Raw genomic sequence first — 13,670 nt, forward strand, 5'->3', positions numbered from 1 at the left:
TCTCTCTCTCTCTCTCTCAATCTCTTTCTGGTGCTCTGTCTTTATTTCCATCTCTCTGTATCTCACCGTCTGTCCTTCTTGCTCTTTCTGTCCAACCTTCTCCCACATACTCTCTCGCTGTCTTATCTCTCACGTTCTCTTCTCTGCATGTGTCTGCAACTCAACTCCCTTGCTCTCTCTCTCTCTCTCTCTCTCTCTCTCTCTCTCTCTCTCTCTCTCTCTCTCTCTCATATACACACACACTCTCTCCTCACGTACCCCTCCTCCCTCTGTCTGTCTGTCTGTCTGTCTGTCTGTCTGTCTGTCTGTCTGTCTCTCTGTCTCTCTCTCTCTCTCTCTCTCTCTCTCTATCTCTATCTCTATCTCTATCTCTATCTCTATCTCTATCTCTCTCTCTCTCTCTCTCTCTCTCTCTCTCTCTCTCTCTCTCTCTCTCTCTCTCTCTCTCTCTCTCTCTCTCTCTCTCTCTCTCTCTCCTCTCCTCTCCTAATCATGTCTGAGGAGTTTTTGGTGTTGCTGCAAAAAAAGAAAAGAAAAAAAGAATTCCTTCCGAGATTAAGTAGAAAAAGGCCAATCTGTCCCAGCAGGCTTCTTCTCCACAGCCAGCAGCCTGGAGTCTACCAGTGCACTTTGTCTGAACAGTGAACACTCAATGAATTCGTAATGGAAGATAGTCCTTTGCAGTGTATTCACAATTGAAGTGTTGGCTGTGCTGGGTGGAGAGGAGGTAGTTGAATTTATGATTGTTTTGGCTTTATGAACAGTAAAGGGTGCATTTGCGTGTGATGCACCTATTATTGTAACTCAGTCGAGGGAAGTGTTGTTACTGTTTGTTTGTCAGAATGAGAAAAGCGATGTTTTTAGAGAGTTCCAAGTTCTAGACAGGAGTTAAATGTTTGTTTTAACAGGGACAGTCAGTTTCACAGATGTTACTGCATGTCTTTTGTAGGTCTTTGTATAGATTGGCTGTGACAGTTAGAACCATAATGCTTGCGTTTAGCCGAATATCAGCTTCCTTGCCGCTCTGAGTAAAATGACATGGGAGCCCACTTTTCCGCCTTCCTCCCTCCCTCCCTCCCTCCCTCCCTCGCTCCCCTGCGGTGTTTTTGTTTTTTTCCTCTGCGCTGATGTCACTTTTTGTTGTGGGTTGTGCATGGGCCCTTTGTCTAAAAACAATGCACTCGACCAGTTTCCATAATAGAGCAGAAGACCAGCCAGCCAACCAACCAACCAGCCAGCCAGCTAAATACTTAGACAGCCAACCAGTTACGTTTGCATGTTTGCCAACTAAACACTCGCCCAGTCAGTCAAAGCCACAGTTATTCAGCCAGCCTTCCATCTACCGTAGTTAAATAGCCAGGCAGCCATTGTTGATTTAGGATTTTTTAAAGTTTGTTTTAACTTATGACAAACCTTTGGAATGCCTGGGTAATACTTACTGGCAAAGCACATGCTATACTCTAGAGTGAGAGCCTAACAACTGTCACCACTTTTACGCACAGCTTGTCAGAGCCTATTGATTGATTGATTGATTGATTGATTGAATAGTAAACAGCTCAGAGGTACAGTAAAAACACTTGGGCTAAAAGGATAACACAAAAGTCCTGGGGACTTGTTTCCATTGTGGCTCTTAATTCAATTCATCAACAGAGCATAGAATATTAACACATTAATACATGTTGTCAACAAATACAAATAGGTGTATTTACAGAGGAGAAAAAGAAACAAAAAGAAAATTGGCGGCAGTGTATGACCCATCATTTCATTTGAGGGGATTTAAAATATTTTCTGACAGATGCTTTTTCAGGCCAGTTTTGAAAGAAGCCAGTGATTCACATGACAGGGCATTCCACATTATGGTGGCAGAGTAGTATGTTTAGTATGTCTATCATTCAAAAATAAAATAAAACCAACATTATTTAACTCTACAACCCTGCTGAGAATTCATCTCTGTTACATAGTTGTGAATTACAAAAAGAATCCCAATTCGTTTTTTTATGTTGGCTGAGTAATGTAAGAAATTGTAATGGCACTGGTTTGCTCTCTTTGGCTCTGTTGTGGAAACCAGTCCAATGTCCCAGAAGGATCACTCTAGGGTCCAGCTCAAAGTGGTCAGAATACGAGTGCTAGTCCAGAAGTCCATACACATTTTTAACAAAATAATTAATACACGCACACAGTATACACAGTATAGTGAGACTGTAACACCACAGCTAATAAGGGTTAAGTGTGGCTTCCTTAACCACCTAAACCCTATATACTTTGTTGACCTACAAGCTTACACTGCGACACATGAGCTTGTAGATCTGCTGTTTTTGCGGAATGTTCACCTATTTTTTGCAGAATGTTCTCCTTATTATGACATGCCCAGAATAGTGATGCTAGGGTTCATGTGGTTAAAGGAGCATAGAGTAGGATTATCACAGCACAGGGACATCACCTGGTTTTAATTATTTTAAACCTAACCTTAGGTCAGCGCGCCACTGACTGTCATGATAAGTGGTACCATCCTTTAATCTTGCATGATGTATTCATGTCCACACTGGACCATCCTGTTTGATTCCTTGAAAAAAAAAAGAAGAAGAAAAAGATCATTGCTCTGTTCTAGTAATTTACTGTAATAGACCATGAATACAAATACACCAAGCACTGTGGCGAAGCATTCTGCCCCTTCTATTGTACATCACATATAGAAGTTTCACAGCATCATCTGCATCTCAGCATCTATTTTACACTGATGTTCTGCATTAGTGCTCAAGCATTTTCTAAACTAGAAAAGTGTGCTCTTCGGAGTGCAGATCCCCACTAGGCCGGATTGCACCCAGGGCCGTGCCCTGTTATAGCGCCACCATGAGGTAGATCTGAAACATCTTTGAGTGCCAGATCTTCCTTGGGCTACTGGGGGTTTGTATCCAAAGTTTCACGGCAATCGGACAATGCGTTCATGATTGAAATATTCGTATCACAAGATTACATGATTTGGGAAATATAGTCCAGAATTATAACTCCATTTCAATGTATTAATTATATATATATATTTAGCTTTAGTCTGAATTCTGTGACACAGTTAATAGTACTAGTAGTCTGACTCTACAGCCACTACACGTACTGTATGTGTCTTTTGTTCTTAACAGGAACCACAACAAAAGACTAACTGGTCCCTGGACAAGGTGGTGGGCTGAGATCTCTGCTCTACCCCTGTACACGCATGCACACACACACACACACACACACACACACACACACACACACACACACACACACACACACACACACACACACACACACACACACACACACACACACACACACATACAAAACATACAGTATGAATACACACATTTCCTGCTTGTTTGTTTTGAAAACACGCATTCGCACGCATTCGCACGCATTCGCACACACGCACGCACACACACACACACACACACACACACACACACACACACACACACACACACACACACACACACACACACACACACACACACACACACACACACACACACACACACACACACACACACACACACACACACACACATGCAGCTCACTGACTCATAGGTTCTGGAAAAAATATTTGGCAAAATTACCAACAACAAGTTGTAATGTGAGAACTCAACGGCCAATCCCAGGTAACAGCCACAGTTCATCTAGGGTGTACCAAAAAATCCTAAAGGGGGCGTCAACATGTGTAACTTGGTAGCGGCGGCCATTTTGGGAGGCCGGCCGCCGGAGGGTTGGGGCCGGAGGGTACATAAACAGCTTGTAAACAATGACCCGACCGTGTTCTTTTTTTTAACTCACAGTCACAATGGTGAGTTTTTTACCAAAAACATGAAACTGCTATTTTGTCTCTGCTAACTAAAAGTAACTAGGTATGCAACTAGGCTAGGGTAGCCTAGGATAGTCCAGAGTGTTATTGTCTTTTTTCTCTCTCTAACGCTATGACAGGCGGGCTGCTCTGCTCATAGACCGAACATTACACTACCGTGCGAGGTCTCCAACTTACATAAAAAATAAACAAAGCTATTTCGCTACTCACCGAAACTTTCAACAACACAAAACTGCCTGAATAATGAAATAGTTTTGTTCATTTTTATTAAAGTTGGAGACCTCGCACAGTAGTGGAATGTTTGGTCTATGAGCAGAGCAGCCCGCCTGTCAGATCGTTAGAGAGGGAAAAAAAGTCACTTAACACTCTGGACCACCCTAGTTGCATTACCTAGTTACTTTTAGTTAGCAGAGACAAAATAGCAGTTTCATGTTTTTGGTAAAAATGTACCTTTGAGAAAATGACGTGAACAAACACGGCTGTACTTGGGTAGGTTGTTGAACGTTAAATCTTTGTGTGGTACAGCTGAGATCCAAGCCATACTACGTCTCTTGAACAGTGGTGGAAAGTAACTAAAAACATTTACTCAAGTTCTGTACTTAAGTAATTTTTTTAGGTATTTGTGCTTTACTTGAGTATTTCCAATTTCCAATACTTTTACTTCTACTCCACTACATCTCAGAGGCAAATATTGTACTTTTACTCCACTATTTGAAAACTTTAGTTACTAGTTACTTTTCAGATATAAATTATTATATTATGAAACATACATTAACCACTTCAGCCCTATCTTATACCTCGGCTATTTGAAAATAGCCGATCTACAAGTTCACAACGCGTCGCATCAAAACGCGTTGTGAGCTTGTAGATCTGCTATTTTCAAATATGTTAGTACTTTTACTTTTGGTACTTTAAGTATATTTTGATGCCAATACTTTTGTACTTTTACTCAAGTAAATTTAGAATCCTGGACTTTTACTTGTAACAGAGTATTTCTACATTGCAGTATTGGTACTTTTACTTAAGTAAAACATTTGAGTACTTTTTCCACCACTGCTCTTGAATACATTGTTAGCCTCACACTGTATTCAATCTTGAAGAGGAGAGCTGCGACATGTGAACAGCTTTCTCATAGACCAGCCACACATGTGCAGTGTGCACTGATCACTATGTATTCGGCAAAGAAGTTAATGTTTACAAACACAAACCACCGTCACTCTCTAGTCTTAAGCGTGTCTCTATGTACAGTCTGACCCCCAAAGGGCTGGAGCGTCGAAAAAGGGGGCGTGGCTAACTTTTGGTGACGCGACGTTGGTACACCTTATATACACATGGCATGCTGTTACTGCTGCACTAGTTTTACACAATCTTGAGTGTTAGGTTAAACTGCCATTTAACATTGATATGGAAAATGTAAGTAATTCAAAACGTTTAGTTCAAAGTACCCCTGTCTTCACTTGAAATATGGTACTGTAAATGAGTTACCTAATTACTCTGTCACAGAAGCTGTTCCTTCATTTCTATTATAAAGAGCCTTTGAGCCCATTATAATAGTCTATTTGTTATAAGTTGAAATCATTTGTACAATTAAGGGGTTATTATTCAGGCCATTGTAATTCTTCTCTGCAATGCTCTAATGCTTAATTTACACGCTGTCTTACAACAGCGTCGTGGGCTGAAAATAGCTGATATACAAGCTCACAATGCGTCGCACTGCAACACTTTGAGAGCCTGTAGCACTGCTATTTTCTGCATGTGACACTGTCATACGATGAAGTATAAATCGGGCTTAAAACGGTTTAGTCTCTTGTCGCAAATCATTGTTCTGAACTAGGCTTAACTCTGCATATCAAAACCCGCGCGCGCGCGCACACACACACACACACACACACACACACACACACACACACTGTAAAGGGGGCACTTACCTAACACTCTCTGTCTCTCTCGCTTGTTTTCTCTCCATTTCTCCCTTATGTTTCCATGGTGTGTTCAAACATCACCAGTCTTTTCCTAGGTCTGGGTGAGTGTTTGGTCTGAGCGAAGTAGCCCATTAAATCTGGCGGCAGAGTAACACAGAAAACTGTACAGTTTTCTGTACCCGAGCCTTGCCCTGACAAGCAAGGCTTGGCTAAATCTGACCCTGAGTGGTAGTAAGTAAATCCAATCCTACCTTAATGGGGTAGTAAGAAGCAAGTGTTTCCAGTTCTCCATTGTCTAAATTAGTGTAACATTGCCTAAGTAGGGCTAAATGTGGTCCAATTTCTGTCAATATCTGCCTTAAGGATCGGACAGGTGCACAGGTAATCTGATCTTAAATGTATCATGAGGAGGATGGGTAGGAATGTGATCCTGGTTGCATTTTTATTACGGTCTTTCAACCACATGAACCCTAGCGTCCATATTCTGGGCATGTCACAATAGGCCAATATTTGGCAAAAATAGGTGAACATTCGGTCAAAACGCATCTCAACGCGTCAGCTTGTAGAAGTGCTATTTTTGCTATTTGATGTACAGGAAACGATTTAAGTGGTTAAAACTCTGGAGTCTGTGTCTTTACTTTGGTTTGAATAGGTTGCAATTAAATGCCACCCCAGGTGGATTTTCATGTTGGAACAGCCTAGCTGGGGTAAATTCCTTCAACATGTATATATTCCATGTGTGTGCGACAGGCTCAAATGTTGTCCAAATCTTTCATAAACAAGTTTACGTAAAAAAAAAAAGAAAATGACGGCACTTCCTGGTTGAAGTTCCTTGGTACTGAGCACCACTGTATTCCTGCCAGGATGGGACGTAATGTGAGCTGAGTGTCATGCCTGTGGGTGAGGTGGAGGAGTTGGGGAGCGGGTGTGATGTAAACTAACCCTCTTGAGCGTTGAGCTAGGAGTGGCTGTCGTGCCCTCCAGCCTCAGTGTCTCTGACAGCTCCCTGTCACCAGAGCCTGGATTACAATGACTAAGGTGGTGCTGCTGAAGAACCAGACTGAACAGTGACAACGTGATACATATGGTACAGGGGCAGCAGGACACAGTCAAATCCCTTCCAGGTCAATTTTCTATACCCTTTCAGAGATAAATTAACCCTCAGGATTTTTCTGTGCTCTCCATCTGGTTTATGTCAGCCTCCCGCGAAACGTTTTGTATATCCTCCCAGTCATTCCAGTCTTATCTGCATTGAAGAAGGAAATCTGTATAGAAGCTCCCCTGGTTGGACTTCTGATTACAGTACTTCCGCTTAAACATTTCTCGTACAGTTTAAGAATTTTTCTATCTTCTTTTCTGTTTCCAAAGCACTTTCCTAGTTGACCGTAACCATCCATAACCACTTAAACCATATATACTTAGTTGCCCGGGGTCCCCTCCACTCCTTTTCCCCCTCTACACTAATATCTCCACCAAAAATAGTGGATCTACAACACATTGTAGTGCAACACGTTGTGAGCCTGTAGATCCACTATTCAACCCAGAATAGGGACGCTAGGCTTCATGTAGTTAATGACATTGTTGAAATGGTTTTCCTCTACAAGCTGCCGGAATCTATGAAAATGAACAATTTCTTTTGCACTTCTGGTTGTTCGGATGTCTTTTCTGGTCACACTGATACACTTGGATTAATACATTTCTCCATGGATACTAGAGGAATGTAAGCAAGCACGATCAACTGAACCTTTATTTCTCTTTATGTTCACAGAGTTATTCATGTTTTTGTTCTTGTGTCTGATTTTGCCCAGTGACCAAATGCTGTCCAGTCCCTTTAAAATGTTATGGTGTGGCTCTGTCTGCAGGAGGATAGCCGTCTATAAGTGGGTCGGTCTGTGTCTGTGAGTCTGTCTGTGTGTCCAGTGCTTATCTCGCAAACCCACTGGACAGCTCAGCGCTAAACTTTGTATGCACACAGTGCAATGTTTTATTATTTTTGAAATATCTATCTATAACTTTATAATGGAAGTCAATGGGTCTCTAAAGTCACAGTCTGGTTCTCAAAGTGGGGTCCAGCCAGGGACCCTCAGGGTTCCTTGAGGGGGGTTCCAAACGGACTCTTACAGGATACACTCTCAGAGCTATGGGGGTCCTTAAAATGTTAAAGTTTGGGAACCAATGACGACTGGCGTCATAGATGACTGAAGTCTTAGGCAGGCCACATGGAGTCCGAGATCCACATTGGAGCCACGCCGTTCCCATGTGGATCCTGAGATCCACATGATTCCATTCTTTTGTGGTTTGTTTCACAGCATAGTGGAGTTCAGTCGTTCCAGGAAGGAAGTTCTATAGCCCGCTGTATTGTTTCAAACATGCATACTGTATACATGAAACGGTACATTTCACAATTCAGACATTTTCCTGTGAACTTTAAGTTGTTTGCCCCCATACCATTCCTATTGTAGTGTGTGTGTGTGTGTGTGTGTGTGTGTGTGTGTGTGTGTGTGTGTGTGTGTGTGTGTGTGTGTGTGTGTGTGTGTGTGTGGTTGTGTGTTGTGTGTGTGTATGTAAGCGTGAGTGAGTAAGTTCATGGGAAGGGGACTTTCTCCAGTCTTGGATTGTTATTGTCTAGTTGTGTGATGTGCATGTTTGTGTGTGTAAAATAAATTCAGTTAACATCATGCATTGCTAGATGTGTGTGTCTGTATTATCTGTCCTTATCTGTTGCCCTCTTAAAACGATGGGTGGCAGACACTGATGTCATCCACTCAAGTTTTTTTGTATTAATCATTTACTGTGTGTGTGTGTGTGTGTGTACGTGTGCGTGCATGCCCTGTAGGTCAAGGATTCTACAGCATATAAATCTCCTCGATTATCAGTGAAGCCTTTATCAGTGGTCTAATGTTCTCACAGAGTTGACTGAGTTAAAGCAATGTACAGATGGGCAGAAGAGACACATTGATATGTGCTTCGTTGTTGCTCAAGTAGATTTTCATTTCCTGGCAAATCACTGGCACTGATTTATGATTTGCGATATGTGGTGGGAAGGGGTTCTTAAAAAATAGCTGAGGAGCCTGTATTGCTGATGTAGGTTTTTTTTTTTTATGAAATTTGTTTTGGTGGAACATTTTAGATTTTACCAAAATAGTGTAATGTGGTTAATAGCCATTTTTGGTTAACTGTGATATTATAAAACATAAATATCAAACATATCAGACTGTATAGTATAAATTCAGTCTGACCAGAAGCAGGGATAAAACATGTCCCTGTTTATGATAAAAAAATTAATAACCAGATGGGGATATCAAAAGCAGAGGCACGGAACCCTCCCACCCTAGCATATTGAACCCTGAGTGTATGTATCATGATGAGAGGAATTACAGCCCTGGCTGTAACCCCATTCACTGCTATTCCTGTCAGCCAGCTCTCTTCTTGTCCACAGCCCATTACCACCATTCCCTTATTCACCCTCCTTTTGGGTCTGTCCAGTCATGCCTTTCTCCAATTTAGGCTAACTCTCTTTTCTCCTGTCTGCAGCAAGGTCGCCACACTCTCTCACTCTCGCACACACACACGCACGCACGCACGCACGCACGCACGCACGCACGCACGCACGCACGCACGCACGCACGCACGCACGCACGCACGCACGCACGCACGCACGCACGCACGCACGCACGCACACACACACACACACACACACACACACACACACACATACACACATACACACACACACATACACACACACACATACACACACACACACACACACACACACACACACACACACACACACACACACACACACACACACACACACACACACACACACACATTCTCACTTGCATCAATGCTATTGCATGGGTAGCCTGTTGTTGGGTAGCCAGTTAGGGTCCAGTGGGTGGCCATTAAGAGCAGTGAGACAGAGGTCAATCCTTGTCAGAAGGCCAAAGGTCAGAGGTCAAGAGGTCACAGTGCAAGTCACAAGACTAAACACTATCGACTCTTGTTTTGCTTTTTACATCCCAGTCTGTATCTTTTCTACACATTGTTTTTGTCAGTATTTTGACTCTTTTCAGTATATGCATTTAAATAATGTTTTGTACTAGCTGGTTTTTGCTTTTAGTCAATCTTTCTCCTTTCAGTTCTACCCATTTAGCCTTCCCTATCTATTAACATGACAATTGTCAGTGTTTTGCGCTTACTGTTCATTGTGATCAATGTTTTGTTTTTAATGTAATTGTAATCAGTTATCACAACTGAGTGATCTATCCAGGACAGAAGATAGCAAGTGTAGTCATCTAGTCAAGAACACAAAACACCCACCTTATTCAACCTCAAGCCGGACACTTCTTCAGAGACATTTTGCAGTCATAGCCTACCCTTGTTAATGAGCTTGGACTTCAGGGCAAGAGTGCATTCCTTACATTTTGGCCCTGAGCTGACATTGTTTAAGGAACCCCTGTAGTCTAATCCATAATAATGCTGGCCCAGAAAATGCCATGCATCGGTATGCCGCTTGCCAGCCCCACACGGCACTGCTGGGTTTCTTCAGAGGCATGTAGGCCACACATGCTTGAGATTCCTCTCATTTTGATAGCAGTCACCATAGTTACTCACATGGACAAACGTGCGATACCTCTGGCACAAATAAAGCTCTACCTAGTAAAAGTAACGAGCACTACTGCCCACACATTGTGTATCATGTGAAGGGAGTCGACTTTGATGACTGCTGAGTTGGCACTAATCAACTGTATCCTCAGGGGGGAAATGGAGCACGTCCCTCAAATGAAGGTGCCATTTAAAATATAAAGTGCTTTTATGGCACATTTATTTAGTTCTTGAAGCATTCTTTCTAAATAAAGTTTCCATAACATTAGTCAGACATGTCCCATATTATTGTGAAAAGGATTCCCCACCCATTAAAATCTAATTGAAAAGTTGTTAAAACTGTTTAATATTTAGTAAACAATGGTATCCCTGGCTGAAAATAGTCGATCTACATGCTCACAACACGTCGCAGCGTGACGTGTTGTGAGTCTGTCCACAGTCAGTGGACAGTGAGGTCTGTCCACAGTCGATTTTTGAAAAGACATCTTTGTCCTTAGTTCAGAAGACGTTCAAGTGGAATTTGTTGACTACTTGGTATAAAGTGGTATGAACCCCCAGTGTGAGAGCAATGTATATGTGTAGCCTTGGCATGTGGTGATAAGGTTGTGTTGGTGAAATGTGAGCGTTGCCAGGCAGGGCTGGTTTCTACACATTGGCATGGTAAGAATGGTGGTTGTGCAAAGCCTGTTGTCTGACATACAGCAGAAGCTTGCAGGTAATGGTCAGACTCAGAATGACACATTTGACTCCTTGCTAATGCAGATACATTGCGTGACTTACATATACGTATTGTCAGACTTGTGTTCCATTCCATTCTGTAATAACACATTTATCTTAAAAGGAAACGTCGCAGATTTTGAACCTAAATGTCATCATTCTAATGTGAGGAGATCATATAGTGTGGGAAAAAATACCCTATGTCTATTTTTATTTCTCCCGCAACGCATCGCTTTGTCTCATCTGGCTTATGGGATGTACACCCTACTGTGCATTTCATGGGAGAAATACACAGAAGACATAAGGTATTTTTTCCCACTCCAAATATGGTCTCCTCACACAACAATTGGATTTAGGTTCAAATAATATGATATTTCCCTTTAAACCTCCCTATTCACAATGTTACACCACAGCTAAAAACGCATGGGTTCCCGAGGCTACACCACAGCTAGCTAGCTGGTGTCTCGCACACCACTGGCTTGTGTATGGGGTAATATTGGTACTATTTAAATGGGTCACACTTTTCCACCACCAAGCCATTTTAAGGGCCAGTTCGAACCCAGTTCGAACCCAGTTCGAACCAGTTCGAAGTGTCTTGTCAGCAAAAGAACTGACTCTTGGCCAGAAAACCTAGTTCCAGAGTGGCACCACTCTTTGCTGGTCTAGAAACAAGAACCGCTTACGACAGGGAGCTGGGGGTGGGATTATCCAACTTTTTCGGAGATGGGAAGCCCACAGAAAGGAACACTTACTACAATGATGTTGTTGTGTACGTGCCCGAAAAGCAGCAGATAAATGTTCTAGGGCTGTCCCGATCCTGAATACCTTTTTTCAAGCTATGGATATTCTGAGCGTTTTCAGCAGGAAACGTAACAATGTTGCTCAATAGCCAAACCAGTTCTTAGAGGGTTTACAAGTTGATCCAACTGCAAACCGGCTCTAGCACCAGCAGAGAACCAGCACTAGGTTTGTGTTGGTGGAAATTAGGTAATACAGCTTAGATGGGTAGAGAAGATGGAAGCAGGATATTAGTGTGTAAGACTGTCTGGAAGGGAGACGGAGATAGTGAGAGAGATAATGAGCAAGAGATATTGAAGGAAGGTAGTGGGGATGAATGTGAACACTAGGAAGTGGTTCAAGATTGTTGGAAAGAGTAAGGCCTAATTTATATAATCAGTCAAAGATTGATTTTCAAAACACGATGCCAGAGCATGTGCACAATTTCTGTGCATGCACACGCCATCTGACCACTTACACGGCACTGTTAGTGGTCAGATGGGTGGGCCGCATGCAGTTTATTTTAATGATCGATCAATTGATTGTGTTCCGGCTTGAATCATTGGAACTAACATAGTATACTTCAAGTTTCTATTTATCTGTATCACAAAAAAAAAAATGTTTTAAAGGTTTTAAAGAAGTTTTTTTTTTTAATGTATATTATATTAGGTTGGGAATCTCTGGTGTTGGGAGAGGAAGGGGTGGGACGATATATCGATATCGCGATATATTGCGATACTTTCTCCCGCGATAAATAATCGATATACTGCCAAAAAATATCGATCAATATTTTTTAGTTTGTGATACGCTGTTTTTCCTACTCTGTATTTGTGTAATGATGATTTTGAACAGTTTGGTGCTATTTTATGTGTTTATGAATTGAATACAAGGACTATCGTGATATATCGTTGGTGAAATTTCATGCAATATATCGTGATATCGCAATATATCGATATTTTCAGATATCGTGATATATCGTTGGTGAAATTTCTTGCAATATATATCGAATATCGTGATATCGCAATATATCGAATATCGTCGAATATCGTGATATATATTGTTATCGTGGGCCTAATATCGTGATATATATCGTATCGTGAGGTACCCATATCGTCCCATCCCTAGAGGATACAGTGGATATGAATATGAACAGCATGGAGTGGAGTTAGGTAGAGGAGGAAAGACCGCTAGCTAGCTCAAACAAGCCACGGGTTAGATGTTATGCTTCACGGTGTGCACTTTGCACCGACTGCAGCTAGCCATCTTATCTCCGTCATTACAGCCTGGATTACATTTGGTCAGTCTGGTCTGCTACTGGCACACCAGCCTGACCAGTGATAACATTACACAGGCAGTGCAAGAAGGCCCTTGAGAATATTGACATAGTAGCTACAGTAGTAGTCCTGTCATCGGTCCTGTAGAAACATTGTGCTTTAGTACCAGTGCTGGGGACATGTTTGTTTTGTATGTGTTCACCTAGGAACAGTAACCAACCAAAGAAATGGAAATGTGTTGTGGAATTAAAAAAAAAGGAAAACAAGAAATTCCTTTCCATTGCAGCAACCCGAGCAGAAACATTATGTCTTTCTGGTCAATGTCATCCTGAAGATAAATCGCATGCAGACTGTTTTTTTGCAGGTACAAAATATGTGTATTCTCTTGCTGTGAGCATTGCAAGAAGTACTCTACATGCATTTCAATGTTCATAGTGTGAGACGGGTTTTGGCCTTCTTATCAATCAATTGAATGCAACACACATGCTGCACAGAACACAGTTTGGCTTCTGTTGAAAGCTGAGAGGCTTCCCAGTT

The 13,670-nt window shown here is 42.0% G+C and overlaps 1 protein-coding gene across 1 annotated transcript in view; it reads left to right on the top strand.

The window, feature by feature from the left end:
• The window catches only part of vgll4b (vestigial-like family member 4b), a 53,859-nt gene that overhangs the window by 2,623 nt on the left and 37,566 nt on the right, over positions 1 to 13,670 (top strand). The gene's annotated exons all lie outside the window — the stretch shown is intronic.

This window comes from Gymnoscopelus braueri (genome assembly GCF_963280865.1).
Source record: "Gymnoscopelus braueri genome assembly, chromosome: 3".
In the NCBI taxonomy this organism is placed as follows: domain Eukaryota; kingdom Metazoa; phylum Chordata; class Actinopteri; order Myctophiformes; family Myctophidae; genus Gymnoscopelus; species Gymnoscopelus braueri.